General features: G+C 38.1%; 1 protein-coding gene and 1 non-coding gene across 5 annotated transcripts in view; one reads left to right on the forward strand and one right to left on the reverse strand.

Moving 5' to 3' along the window:
• The window catches only part of EFEMP1 (EGF containing fibulin extracellular matrix protein 1), a 61,311-nt gene that overhangs the window by 29,255 nt on the left and 11,488 nt on the right, over window positions 1–20,568 (reverse strand). The window lies entirely within an intron of this gene.
• LOC123391421 lies at window positions 1,263–1,369 on the forward strand. The gene has a single exon (XR_006606104.1). It is a non-coding gene; the product is annotated as a U6 spliceosomal RNA (small nuclear RNA).

Raw genomic sequence — 20,568 nt, forward strand, 5'->3', positions numbered from 1 at the left:
CTGCCCCTCCCACAGTTCTCCCTCTGTCGAATAAATAAATAAAGCTTTTAAAAAACAATTGAAAAACAGGGGTGCCTGGAAGGCTCAGTCAGTTAAGCGCCTGCCTTTGGCTCAGGTCATGATCTTAGTGTCCTGGGATCAAGCCCTACATCATCAGGCTCCCTGCTCAGTGGAAAGTCTGTGTCTTCCTCTCACTCTCCCTCTGTGTTCTCTTTCTCTCAAATAAATAAATTAAGTCTTAAAAAATTGAAAAACAGTTGCTGTCTCCTCCCAAATAGAGAAGGATTCAACAAGATGAATGAATATCTCTACATTTTCTCATTTGACACATGATGCACATACATATATCTTTGTACTGTTGTGATGTTTACTTTTATACCTTCATAATTTATCCTCTAACATCTGAAAACCTTGCTTTATGATAAAGTATAGCAAGGAAAGATCTTACCTTAGTGGTTATTTATTTTATCCCTCTTCCTTGAGCAACGTGGCAGTTAAAAACTAGACTTCTTATTCCTTGTTCTGTATGAATGATTTTTTTCAGGAAGGAAGACTCTGCAGCTTTCATCATATTAAGGCATAAGGTTATTCAGTGACTAAAATGTTAAATTTGAACAACTATCAGCTTGTGTCCAAATCTTTCATATACCATTTTTTAAAAAAGATTTTATTTATTTGACAGACAGAGATCACAAGTAGGCAGAGAAGCAGGCAGAGGGAGAGGAGGAAGCAGGCTCCCTGCTGAGCAGAGAGCCCGATGTGGGGCTTGATCCCAGGACCCTGGGATCATGACCTGAGCCGAAGGCAGAGGCTTTAACCCACTGAGCCACCCAGGCACTCCCTTTCATATACCATTAAACCAAGAGAGATTTAACTTTTGGTTTTGTCTCAAATGGACACTATGGTTGCCATTTTCCCCAAGTTATTCATTAATTTGCATGCATATTTGAATTTAGTTTGCTGATAAATTGTGTTTGACATATGTAGGCTATGGGATATCCCCCATCCGTCTATATTAAAACACTTTCAGTGTTGTGAGGTAATACCATTCAAATAAGTCCTCTGAGTTCAAGGAGTACCTAAAGGCAATAGGGAACTAAAGAAAATACTGTTCAATGAAACTATTGACCCTGTGAGTGTTTCAATCCTAAAGATTTCTCAAGCTAACATATAAAATAGTCTTTCATTTTTAAATGAATTGGGGGGCATTTTTCCTTATATTTCCATCAGAGGCAAAATTATGTTTGGACTCGACATTCTCTGTGCTCGCTTCAGCAGCACATGTACTAGAATTGGAATGATACAGAGAAGATTAATATGGCCCCTGCATAAGGATGGCTCTCAAATTCGTGGACTGTATATTCTCTGAGATCTCTTTCAGTTTTCAAAATCTGAAATTAAAGCTCATTTTACTGAATTCCTGAATGCTGTTGTAAAAATTGCTCATTTTACAGCTCTTACCTCTTCTTCCCTCTCTACCTTAAAATACTGGATCCTGGGAAACCTGAAAAACATCCTCATGCCTTTTGGGGACCATGATCATATGTCTCTATTTCTTCTTCCCTTCTTTTTCTTTTTAAAAAGATTTTATTTATTTATTTGATGGAGAGAGACACAGTGAGAGAGGAAACCCAAGGAGGAGGAGTGGGAGAGGGAGAAGCAGGCCCCCTGCCAAGCAGGACCCTGGGATCATGACTGGAGCCCAAGGCAGATGCTTAATAACTGAGCCACACAGGCACAACTTCTTTTTCATTTTTCAGCAGTGGTTTCTGATCTGTAGAATCAAAAGAGGGTCTAAAAATGGACCAATCTTTCAGGATTAAATGGCTCTGTTAGTAGAGTGTGATGAATAGAAAGTTCTCTTCAGTGTTTAAATGCACTACTATGTACCTGCAAAGTTACACACTTTCAGGAATTTAGAGTTGCTTAAAGCCTGTTTGGCAGCATAAACTAGAAAAAAAATCTCATGGGGAAACATTCCCTGTACACATGTTTCTATGTCTGTAGAATACAAAGGAAGATGGACCTTTGCCAATTATACAGTTGATACATTAAAGGTAAATGCCAAACTAAGTCTTTAAGGAGATTTCTTAGCATGCATAAACATAGAAGAAAAAAAAGACTATGTTCTTAGATCTGATATATATGTGTGTGTGTGTGTGTGTGTGTATACAGTGTTACTGTGTGTTACACTGTTACTGTATCGAGCATATCCATAGAGTCTATCATATTCCAAGTTTTCAGTTTAGAAGAAAATGGAAAAATTGAGCAATTCATATTGTTAATTTTAAAATTAGCCTGGAATTACTTTTCCCTAAAAATGTAATAATTTGTTTATGGAGACCTTTAAATTAAAATCTTTGGCTTCAGGCATGTGTGTGGTTAAGGGGGATGACTGTGAGGTGGCCAGAGAGGTGTAGGGATCTCTTTCAGAACTGCAACAATCATACTATTTTCTCACTGCACACAATTTTAAAATTCTAAATTTTTTTACTTGAGATCATTTCTTTAGTTTCTTGTGCTACCTTTTTTCTAACCTTATTACACCAAGAATTTATTATACCAAGAATCGATGGGAGGACTTGTCGATCTTTTTAGAAAGTCTGAGAACCACAAAATAACTTTTTTTTTCTTCTGCAACTCACTGACAGAATGCTATGAACTGTAATTGAGACAGAAGAGTGGGAAGATCACGGGATTTAGCATCACTGATCTCAGTTCAAACCCAAGCAACACCACATTTTAGGTGTCTGTTCAGGCCAAGTTCTTTAACCTTTCCAAGTTGCATTGACAAAGTCTGTAAAGAAAAGATAATATCGATTTCATAAGATTATTGTGACTACTAACTGAAATAAGACACCTCTCAAATGGTACCTGCTTGACACTAAGTGCTCGAGAAATTGTACTTAACACATTGTGAAATGGCTATAAGTCGGTGTACATCAGGTTGGTATTACTGTTGTCTGCAGAGCGAAGGAAGCAAGAAACTGCAGAAAGTCAGGTCTTTCAGTATAATTTGCTATTCATTTGTATATAATTACCATCTCATCTTCGCTTCCTTGCCCCATGTCATATTTTGAATGTGGTCTGTTATGACTGAAATCCAAACGGGAAGAACATCACAGCTTTGACTGACTTCCCTTCCTTAGGTGTATTCCAGATGAACAGATAGGAGAATAGGCCAAATCAGCCTTTCTTTTTAAAAGCTATTTCTTATTAGGGAAGTTGCAAACATTCAAACAAAAGAGATATGACAAGGCAAAAAGAAAAACATAGTATCTTTTGTATTTCATAATATTTTGCCATATGAAAGGACAGTTAATAACTATAGGACCCCCTTCATAGCAATGGAGTATTAACGTTTATAAAGACTACTTGGCAAACATAGCTCAATTAGAACCTATAGGTACTCTGAGAAAGAACTTTTGTGTGAACAAGTTCCAACAATGAAAAAGTTATGAAGATACAAATTTCAGCAGCAATTTTTATTATATTGGCTATGTCAAGGACATTATGGTCATCATCTTTCAAGGCAGTGATGAAGTTAGAAATCAGAACTAAAGGGCAGATGGGGAGTATTTTCAAATGTAGTGGAAATAACTACATTTAGAGTTAGGACAAGTATTTCTGCTTGTTTATTCATAAGGACAAGACTCTAAGATAAAAACATCGATGTCTGACTTTTTGAATGAGCGGGGGTCTCCACAAAACAGAGTGGAAGATAAAGATGGCAAAGGCACCCTGCTGAGCTCCCAAAGGGTACACAGGAAGATCACCGAACTGGGCCATAGCACTCACAAACCACTGTGGACATAGCAGGGCCAAAGACCTATCCAAGGCGGTTGACTTTCTAGAGAAAGCAAATTTGTCGCTACTGCTCTTTCTTAACAAGGAAATAGCTGTCCCAAAGTCCACTGGACAAGCTGCTTTCTGTAGTGATCTTACACTGACCCAAGGAACTTGGGAAAAGAAGCGCAAAGAAGGTGGGCCCGAGCTGAACATTGAAAAGGAATCTTTGTGCTTCTTTTCCTAGCTTCCTTTGGTCAATGTAAGATCGCTACAGAAAGCAGCTTGTCCAGCTGACTTTGGGACAGCTATTTCCTTGTTAAGAAAGAGCAGTAGCGACAAATTTGCTCTCTCTAGAAAGTCAACTGCCTCGGATAGGTCTTGAATAGCTGCACCCAACCACCTCCTTAACTAGAGCCATGTTAAGAGTGAAGGTGTGTCCTTCGCACTTTATCTGGTTCAGGGTCCTAAACACATTTTGCTCCAACTACCAATTTCTGGCATTCTTCTTTAGGAAACCAGCTGCTGAATAACCTGGGTACACATCAGTGGCCTATATAAATTTTATGGCCCCAATTTGTTGAAGGTACCAACTGAGCTCTCCATTGGGTCTGATGCATAAATTCTAGCACTGTTAAATTACAACATGGCAAAGCATAATAAATAACACTCAATGCTTCCATAGTATTTATTCAATTGTTATTATATTTTTTTACAAGACTAAGGAATGCCATGCCAAATACGGTAAGTGTGTAGAACTTCTTGTAGCTTCTACAAATTCTGTGTTGAATTTTACTCTCAAATTAGTCTTCCAATAAGTTTTAGTACGAGCTTTAAGATGGAACAAACCTCAAGTAGTAAAAATCCTTTAAGAATTAGTTATATTCTGGGGGGATAAAAGCATAATGACCTAGAACAATGCACTAAATGCTGAGTGAATTTTAATGCTGATGTTTTACACTTTTCTTTGAGCTATGATATTTTCCCCACTGCATTTTGTTTGGTTAAAAATGTGATCTGTGCTATTTTTAGAATAAAATTCTTACTTAATTTGCCTCTGTAGCACTAAGTAGAGAATAAAACCTGTCCTAATCACCTACAATGAGATTATTTAACTGGACTAACAAAGTTAGGATTCAGAAATGTTTTGAAAGTAAATGATGTGTTTCCCTCCTCTGTGACCAAAGAGAGTGGACTTCATTTAGATTTGCAGAAGTTTCATGTTTGTATAGGATATCTTTCACTTGGTGCAGATGAAAACTCATTATGTCATTTTCCAGTATCTTCAGGATGAAATCCAAACTTTCTAAATGTGATATGCAAGGCCCTTCATGATTTGATCCTTGCTTACCACCATGTACTACACATTGAATCATACAGAACACTTACTCCCTTCTTCTGTCTTTTCTTTAGGACTTTCATAAGGGCTATTCTCTCTGCATGGAACATTCTTTTTCCTTCTGTCCTTCCCTTCCCCCATTTGTTAAAGGCTAATTCCCACAACCTCCTTAGAATGAAGCCTGGTGTCACCTTCTCTGGGAAGTCTTCAAAATGAAACTCAAAATGTCACATTGTACTTGCAGTCCCCTCCCTCTTAGACTGTGAGCTTTTCAGGGTGGGCATTACAAGCATTTTATCTTTGTATTCTCAGCACCTACTGTGCTTTGCATACACTAGTTACTCAGGCTTCTTGAGTAGTCTTACAGCTATAAAGATATTTAGTGGTCTTGTGCCATCTCCCAAACTGTAATTAAAAAAGCAAGTGTTAAAATTTCTTTTCCCCGTCTTATCCCCAAATCCAGCATAAAACAATAAAGTAAATCTAGGCAACTAATACATCATCCCCAGAAGACCCCACTTTTAAGGGGAAGTATAGGCATTACTACTGCTTATGGAGTGTTTTAGAATTGAAACCTAAATAGATCAATGAACAGAACAGGTGTTTTACCTTTGCAAAATTCTAGCTGTTGGATAAGTCTTAAACACACACACACACACACACACACTATCATGACTTAGTGAAGTGAGATCTAAATCCAGTTAAAATTCTTTTGGATTATTTCATAAGGTAAACTATATATTTTTATGTTTTTAAGTTCTTGCTTTATCAGCTTAGCCGTCCAGCTGTACTCCCAAATAGCCCTTCTAAAGCCCTCCTCCCCTTTTTGTACTCCATTTAAATTCTCATTTTTTAAAATTCTCATTTTTAATTAAGTAGCCGTTAACTAGGAAATGCATTTCCCCTAGCCATGTTGGGAGAACCTTTTGCTCTCCTCTCTTTGTAACCAGATTATTCCTTGGTTCATGCTTATATGCAAAATGGATGGTAGGGGACTTACTGGGGCAAGTGGGCCTTTGTAATTACCTCTTGCCATAATTTCCTGTAATTGTAAACCTTGTTATAATCAGGGCATGACTCTGCCTAGGCTACGTTCATTGCATTTCACAGCATCACAGCCTTAACCATATTAGAAATAAAAGCAATCCCTGTTAAAGGTCTATGTTCAGACATAGTTTATGGTTAGAGACTTACTCTATATTCCTTCTGCCATATATTATGACTAATCACCATTCTACAGTTTAATGGATGTGAACTCAAGGCAGAAAGGCCGATTGTTCGTAAGATCACTTAAGGGCTTGTTTAGCTCCTAATTGGTTATTTCATGGGACATAGGAGCTGAAATTACACCTAAATATTATTAATTGACTATTTTATGTTTACCTTTATAATATCTATGAATAAATACATTGCTAAACAACATTATAAACTGTTCATCCTACTTGGAGTGGAACTTGTTTAGAATTGTCTTTGACTCAGAATCTGACTCATCACCTATGTGCAAAATAGGTGTCTGTTAGAAATGACTTTAAACAAATTTTTATGATCCGGAAAATAGTCCTTCTGGATCAAACTCTTTTTAAGCTTATTAGAATTGTTATTTTATGTACAGTACTTGAAAGTTAATGTCACTCTTTTCTGAGAAACTTATTCACTTTACAAGAAGTTGGATCTGCCCCCCTGTCCCATCCCAGCCCTATTAAGATGATTTAACACATTTACCCATATGTGCACACTTATGTTTCCTCTCTAATCCTACAACTTTTTGGAGGTAGCATTTTTAGTATATCACTCTTTGCTCAAAATCTTTTCCCAAGTTATGACATTACTAAATCTAAATGGCTTAACCAAGAATTCAGGATTCATACAAACTATGCCCCTGTTTCCCTAAGCATTATTCTGCATATAGGGCATCTACCAGCAAAGCCTGCCTTTTCTCTTCTCAGGATTATTTATATACAGCTCATCCTTCATGATCCAGATTACATCCACTGCCTCTGAAAAACCCATTATGGCCATTGATTGTAGCAAGCAATCCCTCCTCTGGACTCCCACCACTGCTTTTACCATTGATTCCATGGGGACTGAGGCTCTCAACCAAAGTTTTTTTTTTAAGATTTTATTTATTTATTAGACAGATAGAGAGCACAAGTAGGCAGAATGGCAGGCAGAGGGAGTGGGAGAAGGAGGCTCTCCACCGAGCAGGGAGCCCAGTGTAGGACTCCATCCCAGGACCCGGAGATCATGACCTGAGCTGAAGGCAACTGCTTAACCAGCTGAGCCACCCAGGAGCCCCTCAACTAAAGTTTTGTTGACCTGAATTGTTAAGCTGATTATTTGTATCATTTAATTTTTTAAAAATCCAACCTTACCTTATGCCTGGAAAGTCCTTGCAAGAAAGGGGATATGTCTAGGCATCTAGTACAGTTTGGATACACAGTAAGTGAATACACGGATGCATGAGTTGATGAATAAATGACTAAAAATTTAACAAACAAATGCATGAATGGTGCAGATGTCAGAGTATACATGAGAAAATATATCCTAAATTTACATGAACAACTTGGGGTCTGGAGAGGGAAAGGTGAAGTTCTTTAAAGCCAAGTCTCCTGATATTTAAATGATCTTTTAAAGTAGTGGATCCAGCAAGAATGGCCAGAAATAGGCTTTTTTTAGTTCCATATTCCCTCAGTTGAGCCCTGCATGTTTGGGGATTTAAGATCAGCATGAACTTGTGGCGACAACTGGCCACACAATGTCCCCCTTTCCTTCTACCCAAGGAGGGATTGTGACCTCATTCTCTGAGAAGCAGATTTCCTCCAAAGCATTCAAGAACTATCTCCCTGAAATACTAAATGAAATGCAAAATGGGTGCAGGATAGAACCAGTTTTGCTCAGAGAGCATGCATAAGTTCTGGGGGGGGGAAGTCATTGCTGAGTTTTATAATTTTTTTCTTTAAAGCCTTTGAAAAAAAGAGATCAACTCTGGTTTCAGTTTAATTTAAAAAAAAAAGAAAAGAAAAGAAAAAAAACCCTACATGGCCACTTCTTCAAATTTGTTCCAGATGGATTTAGTCATAGAATGATTGATTATCCACTCAGTGTGAGCTATGTGGTTAAGCTCAGAAACCTACAACAAACTGGTTTGGAGCTGTGTTTCATGGTAAATGGCAGAAAGGATAATCCTTAAGCTGTCATTTTAGAGTTAATGATGAGGAAAGAGGAATTTAGTGGGGCTACTTATGTCAAGAGAATGTATTAGCAAATAGATGGTTGAATATGAAGAAATCTTATGAGTATATTACTTTTTTTGTTATTTTTTTTTTTCTTCTCTGGACTTCATGGTAAGGGGAACCAGGGGAACCAGCTCTGACTGGCAGCCCCCTTGAAGGCTTCCCCAGCTCTTACTGCCTATGTCAGGGACCAGACCCAGCTCCCCAGGATGCTCCAGGCCTGAGACCAGATGCTGGCCTCTACCTGGAAGCTAAGGCATTCATTTATCCTAGCCTACTCAGTAGGCCCACAGAAACTTTTATTATTGGTATCAGAGACACGTGGGCAAATCTGGAAACGAATGCTGGGGAGAGTACACCAAAGAGATACCATACTGCATTCCACACAGAGCTGTAACATGCACTTTAAAAGGCAATTTAACAACATTTCATTTTAAGGAAAAAAAAAAAAAAAAAAACTTCCTTTGGATTTTAATTACTCCTTTTAATAGCTGCCTTAGCCTTTTATCTATTCTTACCATCTGGTTAATTTACAATTTAGCTACTAGAATATTCTTTTAGAAGAGACTGGATGTGGCTGGTGGTTTTCTCTACCTGCCGCCATTTGATTTTACACGTTCTCCTATATGTTCAATTTTTTTGGTTTCCATCTTCACTGATTTTTCTGTTTTTGCTCATACATCTTTTCTCTTATCTTCTTTCCCTCAGAGGGATCTTCTACTCATTATTGTCTCCTTGTTGAAAAACAAGTCACTATTCCTGCCTCTTAATCAAGATACCTACTCCTTAGAATCCTTCGAAAATCCATGTTGGATTTTATGGCTTCTGAATTTCTAAGTCTTATGTAACCTATTTATGGTAACTTAAGTTATGCTCAGCACATGACTCCTAATAGACATTTGAGGCAAAAGAAAAGATGTAAACAAGTGTAAGCATAAAAATGACAGTTCAAGGCACAGGTTTTTGACTAGGCTGAAGAAAGAAAAATGTGACCAAAACAGAATAGAGGTTTCTATGGGAGAGATGGAAAACATTTCCCATGACTCCCCAACAAACACACAAATATCACAGATGTCTAGGACAAAGTTAACATGAAGCAAGAAGAATTTTTATTAAATTTATTCTATGTAACAGAACTATAGGTATATGCTAATCTGCAAGAATAAAGGTAGTTGTTCTGTTTTCTTGTAAAGTTTTTGTTTCATGGATATTGTTTACTTATACAGTAGATTAAAGGGGTTTTTAATTATAGAGTTTCACAATCAAAGGACATAGTCGTAATTAGTTAGGAGTGGTTTTGGAGAAGACTGGTAGTGTTTTAGAAGTTCCAACTCCATGAAGGAGAGAAGGGTGCATTCATTCAGAAGGAGCTGTCAGAAGAGTGAGGTTGTTACACGGTACTCTGCCTATTTCAACCACACCCATCAGGCTATGTATCTGAATGAGTCATCTAGTCTCCTGCACTGCTGGGGAGGTGGGTGCATTTTGCTTTTTAACTCCTATTCTGCTTTTCAAAACTGTTCAAAGTTCTAGATTTAACTCTAAATGTTTGGGCTGGAATCAATGGAGGAGGAACTTTTTTTTTTTTAATTTTTTATTTTTTATAAACATATATTTTTATCCCCAGGGGTACAGGTCTGTGAATCACCAGGTTTACACACTTCACAGCACTCACCAAAGCACATACCCTCCCCAATGTCCATAATCCCACCCCCTTCTCCCAAACCCCCTCCCCCCAGCAACCCTCAGTTTGTTTTGTGAGATTAAGAGTCACTTATGGTTTGTCTCCCTCCCAATCCCATCTTGTTTCATTTATTCTTCTCCTACGCACTTAAGCCCCCATGTTGCATCACCACTTTGGAGGGGGAGCTTTCATTACAGATTGTGGTAGGCAGCTTCCAACATGGCTCCCAAGGATGCCAGACTTCTGGCATTCATACCGTTGAATGTGGACTGGATCTTGTGACTTGTTTCTAATGAACGGAATATGGCAAAAGAGTTGGGTTGTCACTTTCATGATTATGTCACAAAAGACTGTGACTTCAGTCTTAGTAGCATTCTCTCTCTCTTGCCCCCTCAATTGCTTACTCTGATGAAGAAGACTGCCGTGCTGTAAGATGGCCTATGGAGAGTTAGTTATATGTGGCAAGGAGTTGAAGGAGGAAGGACTCATGACCAACAGAGGCAGGAAGTAAATCCTGCCAACAACCACTAGTGAGGGAGCTAGGAAGTGGATCTTTCCCAGTGAAGCCTAGAGGTGATGTCAGCCTTGTGAAAGACCCAAAGCCAGGGGATCCAGCTAAGCCACATCTCAATTCCTGACCCAGAAAAAATGTGAGATAATAAGGGTTTGTTGTTTCAAGCCGCTGAGTTTTAGGGTAATTTGTTCTGTGGCCACAAATAACTAGAGTGTAGACTTCCTTATGGTTTCTATGTGATGGATAATAATGCATACACTCAGGAAAGACTGGTTACTTTGGTTGTAAACCTAGTTTGAGTCTGAGGTTGCAAATATCCCCAAATGTGAAATGAACAGACTTGTAGAACTTAAACAGATTGCTCTTTGCTGAAAGGTACTTAGGAAGGCAGGAAACCTTAACTGAAGGCAGGAAATCTTAATTCAGAATCAAGAAAATAATACAGAGCCTTTAAAGTTTAGTGTTAGCACCTTTATATATTAAAGCAGTTTATATTAATACATGCAAAAAAGTATATTTACTGTGCACCAAAATAAAAATAACTCCTTTCTCTGCTGGGATTGAAATGGAGTCCTGGGCTATGACATGAACCACAATAATTACCCCTGTCAGTGCCTGCGGAAAAGACTGCCGTGATCAAGCTTTAAAGCTTCAGTGATTTGGTCCAGACTTAAACAACCAGTACTAGGTGTGAACTGTTTTGTCAATAAAGCTTCACGTCTTTAGAACTCTCTGGTTTTTTTTTGTTTGTTTGTTTCCGAGTAATTAATGCTATTATAATCACAGAATGCACCTGCATTCTTCCCACGGCAGATTTTAACTTGTTCTGGTATGTTTTCCTGGTAAAAATACCATCTAAAAGGCAAAGAAGGACTCCTATCCATACGAGCAGTTTTAAAGGCCAGGCCCGTAGCAATCAAGAGTCGCAAAGCTACCATACTTCGAAAGCTTATAACCTAGACAAAGTACACTCTCTTTACCTCTCTCTTAATTTCTCTCTCATTCCTTTAAAATTGTTTTGAGTAAGAGCTGGGAAGGACAACTTCTTAATTTTAACAGCTGAGAAAACTGAGGCCCAGAGAGGCTAACCGGCTGAATACAGTCAGAGTCACTTAGGGGAAGACCCAGATGGGAACCTTTGTCTCTTGCTGAGTTTCCTGGGGTTTCTGCCACACTTTGCTGCCAAAGATTACTTTCCGGGATCCTCCTGAGCATTCAAGCATAAAAACATTCCACTACAGGAGAAAATTCTGTTCATTAGTAAGCAAAGGAAGTATCTATGTATTACAGCTGTAGCTATAACAATGGAATTTACATGGGAGAAAATGAGTACTGACCAGAGGAGAAAAAGATCTTTTTGAAAAAACAAATGAACAAATAAAACTCACCACATGCAAATTATCCAAATTATACCACATTTTGCTAAAGGCAGAGAATAGAGGATGAAGAATCACTAGACATACCAGCTTCCTAGTGGGAAGCACAAACTTTCAACTACTGGAAGACAGATTCTGTATATATATCCACAAAATCTGGGGGCTTTATAGAAATGTGAAATCTCAGGTCTCATCCCACACCTACTGAATCCAAATCTTCATTTTAATGGGCTCCCCAGATAATTCGTGTTGCATTGAAGTTTGAGAAGCACTGGTCTATCACACATAGCATACAGAAGACTCTCAAAAACATATTACACAATTGAATCGCAAATGTAAAGCCTCCACTAGCCAATTTTGTAAAAACAGTTAAACTGATTTATTCGAGTCACCCTTCCTTTTTTGAGGAAAATATGCATTTACACGTATGAACATAAGTGGAAAGTTGGTAATTGTAATACTGTTGGATGAGATACTTCAGTAGAACATATTTTCGATTAGTGTAGTCTACACTTGCTCATTGCCCTTAAAGTGCCTATCTTGCTCTCCTTTTCTCTCCCTTCCAGTTCCATTCGACATCTCTTTTTTCCTGTCCCCCATTCTTCTTACAGTTGCTCCTGACTCCCAGGGTAAGAGGAGATTCCTGGAAGAGAAGGTTATGGCTCAGCTGTTTGCCTTCTCTTGCTTTTTTTCTCCACGAATGTGTGAATACGGTCTTGGCCTCTACCCTAACAGGTATTCACTGAATTTTTTTTTTCTTTTTCCCTAGGTGATTGATTTTCATCCTGAGTGGTATGTGGTGATTGCAGGTAGTGCTGGGGGGAGAGTGTCACTGTTACTTGAGTCTCTTAGCAGAAGAGCTAGGGAGGTCCCATAACAGGCTTTACCATTTCACCCTAATAATATTTGGTATATATATTTACAATCAGTTCATGAGCAAGCCACACTTAAGTCATGAATTTTCAGCAACTGCTGTTACTTAGTTGTGATCTTTGTGGATAAGAGGTTCACTCAACTGTCACAGCAAAGAGAAATTATTTCTTCTCCTTTACGGGAAAGTGGTGTTTTCTTTCTGCTGAGTAGTGGAATTGACATACCAGTGATGTGTCATTTTTAAGAAAAATTTGCAAATGTAGCTCTCCAAATCAAGTACAAAGACGTGGTCTGAACTTGAATCTGCCCTGATTCTTCTTTCCTAACTTGAGAACTGCACTGAGTAATTAGCAGGTAGTTTTACCCACTTCTCAGGACCTTTATTTGATTTGTTTAAGCTCTTGAGAAAATTCAAAACACTATTTGAATTTTGATCAGATAATTCATGCAATCTTCCTTGTTGAGGTCTTCCTTATTTTCTCCTGTCACTATAAACTGTTCCCTTAGTATGAGACAAAAAACTGTATTTCACCAAGAAAAACCATGTATTTTACCAAGAAAAACCATGTTATGACTCTGTAACACTTTTGGTAATGTGTAATTCTGCCTACTCCTGACTTGGGTAGTATAACCAGATTTCCAACAATTCTTTAAAACTTTCTATTAGAACCCTAATATTGTTTGTCACTGGGTTTTTACACTGGCAACCAAATAGCCCAAGATCTTCTAATAGAGAAGTATTCTGATGGTCTGTTTGGGATTTTAACCATCTGTGACAGCTTGGTTTATTGAAAACTATGGCTCTGGCATGCTTACACAATCCATTTTCCCGCCTAAATTGAAAAATCAATGAAAAGATTTTTTTAAATTTTCTTAGAGTTGAACTCTAATTTACAATGGTTTTGTTATTTAACATTTTTTTTTTAAGATTTTATTTATTTATTTGACAGAGAGAGATCACAAGTAGGCAGAGAGAGAGAGGAGGAAGCAGGCTCCTGCTGAGCAGAGAGCCCGATGCAGGACTCGATCCCAGGACCCTGAGATCATGACCTGAGCCGAAGGCAGCGGCTTAACCCACTGAGCCACCCAGGCACCCCCCCCCCTTTTTTTTTTGAATGAGCTGTTCACCAAATAATCTTTCCTGGTATTTCAGAACTATTATTAGCTGCTTAAATTGCACCATGATTAAGTTTCCTTCTTTCATTTAGCTTCTTTTTTTTTAATCATTAGCTTATTTATTTATTTATTTTTCAATCACTGAAGAAGGAAGGTCATGCAACTGAAGTTCAGAACAAAGCCCTGCAACTTTACCAGCTAGTGTGGGAGGACTCCCCCCCCCCCCCCCCCCCCCCCCCCCCCGCCGCTCTGGCTTCTTCCCTGGATTAGGGTTCTTCTGATATGCCAGGTCATGAACTATTTTTACAAAAAAGACCCACAGCTTTTACTGGGAAGTTTAATTAATCATGAATGACTGGAATTTTCTGCCTTGCTTGTTGAGTGGACTTTTATTCTGGGCTACCTTCTGACTATATAATTTATGGAAGTCTGAAGAATGAAAGAGCATAGGGATTCAGTGTCACGCCCAAATAAGCTATTTTTAAATCTGTTCTATGAGGTTCTACCTAGAAAGTTTATTTTGTTAAAAATTCTCTTGCTCATTGTAGAATACAGAGGTAGGTCAGGATGGAGTCCAGATAAATCTCCAAGAAGGATTAGTGAAGAAATGACCAGGGTGTTGTAGAAGTGTAAGACAACAGGCCCTTAAAGGTCACCCCTAATACTTTTAGTTTTATTCTGTTGACCCTGTCTCTACTCCATCTAACAAAATTACTTGTTGATTAAATAATGCAGTAGTTGTCCAAGGTGTCCTGTTCCCCTATGGTAGGTAAACACATGAATTTAGAAAGCAGTTTCCAATTTCGATTTTACAGAAATAATGAGAATCATTTTAGAAACTTTATCAGCTTTGCTTGGTTTGATTTGGATACATGTTAATTTCCTACCAAAAATGACTTGCCTCACACATGTCTGTGCACGTGCCTGTATATGGGTATGAACCTGAGTAGGTGTATGTGTGAGTACATGTGTAGGGGTGGGAGTAAATCCAAGCTAGGTGAGAACGAGGGCCTTGAGCCTGCATTGGCAGATTTCTGAGGTGTCTTTTAACAACTTCTTTTAGAATGTCCTTTCCTCTTTCAGATGAGGTGTCTTCTGATACCACAAACTGCTCAGGAAAAAACACGGGTAAGGAGAGAAAACCATCTTATATAACATTCTCTCTTCAGGCTTCAAATTATGAAATGCGGTGATTAGAAAAAAATTCATCAGTGGGTTTAGTTAAAGTTAAACAATGCCAGGTATGTCAACTGCTCCTGTATTTTGGGAGAATAATTAGAGTTGAACTAATTCTCTAAGAAGCCTCTTCAACAACAGTTTGAAGGATTCAACAGCAAACTCTGAAATACAGATATACTGCTCTTCATAATTAAATCTGAGTAAAAATCTGGTAATTTTTGGTAGAAAAATTATTTTTTACTACTATTTGGTTAAAAAAAAAAAAAAAACCCTGAGATATCTAAGGTTTTTTTTTTTGTTGTTGTTGTTGTTTGTTTTGTTTTGTTTTTTACCAAATAGTAAAAATGTCAACCACAATTTAATGGCATACTCATCTGTGACTATAGGTATGACAGGAGAACTTTGCTGCAAAATATTTCACAAGTAAAATCTAACTAATCACCATAGAACAAAAAAAATCTTCCTTAATTCAGATTGTGATAGACCTGGTTTCCAGGGACACTGAATAGAATTCTGTGAGTTGTTTCCCATTTTGGATCATGTTCTACACCTCTACTCAAGGGAGTAGGGTAGATTCCTTACAACACGCATAGCTGTTTAGGGAGCAAAATTTGTTTCATTACATTTGCTGGAACTTTTTGGGATTTAACAATATGCACAGTGGTAGTTCCAAATTCCCATGATGATTCTTGTTTTACCTGGACATACCTAAAAGCTATACATGCAGTTTTTGCAGATGACTCTGATTCCATTTCCTACTTGACACTCTTACTTCATCTACAGTTCAAGTATAAGCTAGTTATTAGCTCCCAAGGGGCCCTCAGTAAGCTGGGTTCTTTCTTCCTGGGCCCCTGGGATCCATGGAGTTTCTTCTTATCTCCCAAGCAATTCAGGTCTTCCTACCTTGGGAACAGAAATGCACTTCTTTAAGTCACCTACACCCAACTAAGTGATTATCCTAGACTCTACCCTTCAGCATTTGAACAAAGCTGACTTGAAAAGGATAATTTCTGGCTAGTAGTTGAGGAAAATGACCAATATGGATTGCTCTGAACCTTTCTTATTTTAGAGCTTTAGCCAGTGCCTTGAGCTTGTTAACAACATCAGAGAATTTATGTATTTTCTAACATTCCCCTCAAACAACCATATTTTCATTATTCATCATTAGATTTCTGAGGAATTATATATTTGATACAAAGAGGCATTCACAATTTAAATGACTTTTCAGAAAGTAAAAAAGAATCTAGTATTTCCAATTAGTAGTTTTGCTCTAGGGATAATAGAAACCTGTTTATTCACCAACATTTATTAAAACAATCTAGGATATAAAGAATAGACTTTATAGCTCCTTTCAAGCTGCTTAAGCTTAAAATGGGAACAAGGTATCTAAGACCCCAATTATTAATGAAAAATTTGATAACATATATAGTTGGGAAATATATCTTATATGCATTTGGTACTTAATAGCTCATTTACAAGGATGGTTTTAGAACTCAGAGTAAACTATAAGCCTGAGCTCTCTGATGCTTAAAAACCATTCATTTATTCAATTAGACACACACACGTGCACAAAAAAACAAAACAAAACAAAACACATTTGCTTAGTGTCTATTCAATAATAAATAAAATAGGACACAGTTCAGGAAGATATTTAGACAAAGTTGGAGGAACATACTAGTATTTTGCTAGGGAGTTACTGAAGATGGCACTGGTCATAGATGTTTGCTGTGCAGCTCAGCATCAAGTGTACTTTCTGTTTAAGTTTTCCTCCACCTACCGCTTTGCCTTTCCTCATTGGCCTTCCTATCAGCAGCTCACTGTCTCTGGGGACTGTCCTGAGAAACCATTCCAGGGTAGAAGAAACAATGCTGATTCTCACCTATTCTGCTTGGCTACACTGATTGTTACTTCCTCTACTATTTGGATTTTAATTTCCTTATGAAGCCTCTCAACTTCCTCTCATCATTCTCTTTTTTTTTTTTTTTTAAAGATTTTATTTATTTATTTGACAGAGAGAAACCACAAGTACACTGAGAGGCAGGCAGAGAGAGAGAGAGAAGGAAGCAGGCTCCCTGCTGAGCAGAGAGCCCGACGCAGGACTCGATCCCAGGACCCTGAGATCACGACCCGAGCCGAAGGCAGCGGCCTAACCCACTGAGCCACCCAGGCGCCCCTCATCATTCTCTTTTAAACAATCCATTCTAGGGGTGCCTGGGTGGCTCAGTGGTTAAGTGCCTGCCTTCAGCTCAGGTCATGATCCTAGGGTCCTAGGATTGAGCCCTGCATCAGGCTCTCTGCTCAGCAGTGCCCCCTGCTAGTGCTTGAGCTCTGTCAAGTAAATGAATAGAATTTCTTTTTTAAAAAATGGACCTTTCCAGGGAGGAACCGAACTTTTATTCTTTTTTTTTTAATTAAATTGATTTATTTATTTTCAGAAAAACAGTATTCATTATTTTTTCACCACACCCAGTGCTCCATGCAATCTGTGCCCTCTATAATACCCACCACCTGGTACCCCAACCTCCCCCCCCCCCCGCCACTTTAAACCCCTCAGATTGTTTTTTCTTGACCACATTTCTGGGGACATCTTTTTTTTCTGTCCAAATATAGATTTCAGAAAATTGGAAGGATACCTGTATTACAAACTGGTGACACTTTTAGCAGTTCGCTATGTACTTCTTGTGAAGTCCTGTGTGTTACTTTGCTGGACTATATTGTTGGTTTCTTTTATTGCTTTTTGTTCACTGAAGGGTTGATGATGCCAAATTCTCTAAGAACAATGAGCACTTCTTCCTTCTATCTTGATTTTATCAAAGTGCCCACAATAGATAGTAGTTCTCAAACTGGATTGTATTCGTTGAGCATTAGCTGAATGGGTTTGTGTTCTATTTGATCAGTTTCACTCATGGTATTGCTTGGTTACCCTTCACTAGGACAGATGCACAATTATTGGAAAAGTAGTTCAAGGTTTAAAAATTGATTTTGCTCAAATCTTCAGTTTTTCAGTCTATTTAATACACATTTACATAACATTGGTTCACTGTCTCTCCCTCCTTTGAATCTGTAGGCATATGAAATTGACAGCAATAAGCTATCCATGCTGCTGCTGATATCTTGCCACTCAGCCTTCCTTTCATGTCATTTCTTCACTTCATCTTTATTAAATGCTTACAAATCAGTTAGGTTCAAACTACAAGCCTGAAATTGTGGCTAAATGCTTGCAATGACAGCTGCAGTTTTCTGCCAATATTTGAATGCAGTTTTCTTGATCAGTTTTGTTTTTGAGTGTGCAATTTGCAGATACCTCCTGGAAAAAGAAGCATGCTAATGGATTTCAGATGTGGTGTGAATTACTTATTTGTACATTCGTGCAAAATCAAACACATTTGGGACAAGTTTTGTTTATTCTTTGGTTTCAAAGAACAGAATTGTGCCAGTAATTCAGCAAGTGTAAAGGCAATCCCTACAAAAGGGGCAACTTGTTGATTTCAAAGAATACAGTTTGAAACTTTCTGCTGGAGAAAGAAATAATGAGCCAGCAACCAGTGCACATTCCTGAAGTTACCCAGGCTTGCAATCCTACTCTCATCTGCTTCCTTTTGCTGCTACGGGGAGAGAGAAATTCACTCCACAGATTAAGTGTTAACTAGTTGTTTTCTGTTTTTTTTTTCTTTTTAAAAGATTTTATTTATTTATTTGACAGAGAGAGGAATCACAAGTAGGCAGAGAGGTAGGCAGAGAGAGAGGGGGAAACAGGCTCCCTGATGTGGGGCTCTATCCCAGGATGCTGAGATCATGACTTGAGTTGAAGGCAGAGGCTTAACCCACTGAGCCACCTAGGCACCCCAGTGTTGACTAATTTTAACAAGAATCTCATCTTTGATGAGAAGTAAATCTTTGATCAAGTTTAAATAGAACAGAAGACACCATGGGAACACTCTTAAGTAGAGTGAGATATCAGCTGGGCATCCAGTAGTGGAAGGATCTCCTATCACTTTGATAAATGAAAGATGCTTTAAGGCCAAACTCAGAGTCAACCTCCTCATTTGTGACTCTGCATGAACTAAACCTCAAGACAGCATTAACTCATCTTGCCAGTTTGTGCTGTGAGCATAAGGGGGATGCCTATAGAAGGTGTAAGTATCTCTTAGCACCAACCATTACCACAGCCAGAGCAGAACTTAGAGTTTCACTGATAGTTCAAGACTGTTATGGTATTTCACATTTACAGGTTTTATAGAGAAATACACAGTCTCTTGTTTTCTTCTTTAGATGCTTCCTTTCACTCTAGACTACACATATCATACCGTACTAACTAGAACTCATCATCACTCATGTTTAGGAATCAGAGTCCTGGTGATGACAATAAGAAAGGTGAGAGAAGTAAATCAAATATTCTCTCCTAGAAACAGAATATATATTTTTGATGGTTTCTTTTTCCTACTTCACATTTTCCCATGTGTGAGGGGAACGTGATAACCACTACACTACGGAAACTACACTTTCCCATGTAAAGTATTATGACTTTACCTCTGATTTTTGTAGCTGAATTCAATTTTCTGAAGTTAAGATTAAGTTGGGGCATTGGTTCTCAAACTTGAACACACATCAAAATCACAGGATTGTTAAAACACAGATTGTTGAGCATCGTCCCCCAGAGTCTCTGATTCATAGGTCTGATGGGGTCCAGGAATTAGCATTTCTAATAAATTACTGGATAATGCTAATGCTTCCAGTCTAGGGACCACATGCTGTGGAAGGTAGTTATACAGCATAGTCTTTTGTGTGCAGAAGTGTGATCATACTGACCTCTTTCATTCTTTCCCATCAAATAGTTGCCATTTAATTTTTATGAAGCAATTTTAAGGACACTTCTTGAGTCCTTATACATATACCTATACACATTGTTCACAATTGTATATTAGAAATCTTTCTTTTTTTAAGATTTATTTATTTAATTGAGGGAGAGTGAGACAGTACATGTGCATGAGGAAGGGGGAGGAGCTGAGGGAGAGGGAGAGAAGAGAATGTCAAGCAGATTCCCCACTGAGTCTGGAGCCTGTAGTAGGGCTTGATCTCATGACCCTGACATCATGCCTGAATTGAAACCAAGAGTCCAACTTAACCAACTGAGCCACCTAGGCGCCTGTATTAGAAATGTCTTAAATTAACTAGGCATTCAGTGACTATAGTAATTTGGAAAAGTAAATTATGAAACTGTGCTAGATTTTTCAGGAGAAAATCAGTCACTTCTATTGCACTGCATCAGCTTATTTAGAAAGTTATTAAGTTATCCCTACAAACTCGACTCCCATTTATTTACATGGCTTTAGAGAATTTTTAGATACTCAAAGGCAATTAACAACTAAAAGCAATGAAAAGCAGTAAGCAGGCTAAATACCCATTTTCCTTTCTGCTTGAAGTATTTGTTTCTGTTAATATCATAATTTACTCAATTATAGTCTTCC

The sequence above is a fragment of the Mustela putorius genome, unplaced genomic scaffold (genome assembly GCF_011764305.1).
Source record: "Mustela putorius furo isolate JIRA1106 unplaced genomic scaffold, ASM1176430v1.1 tig00000224_pilon_pilon_pilon, whole genome shotgun sequence".
Classification (NCBI taxonomy): Eukaryota; Metazoa; Chordata; class Mammalia; order Carnivora; family Mustelidae; genus Mustela; species Mustela putorius.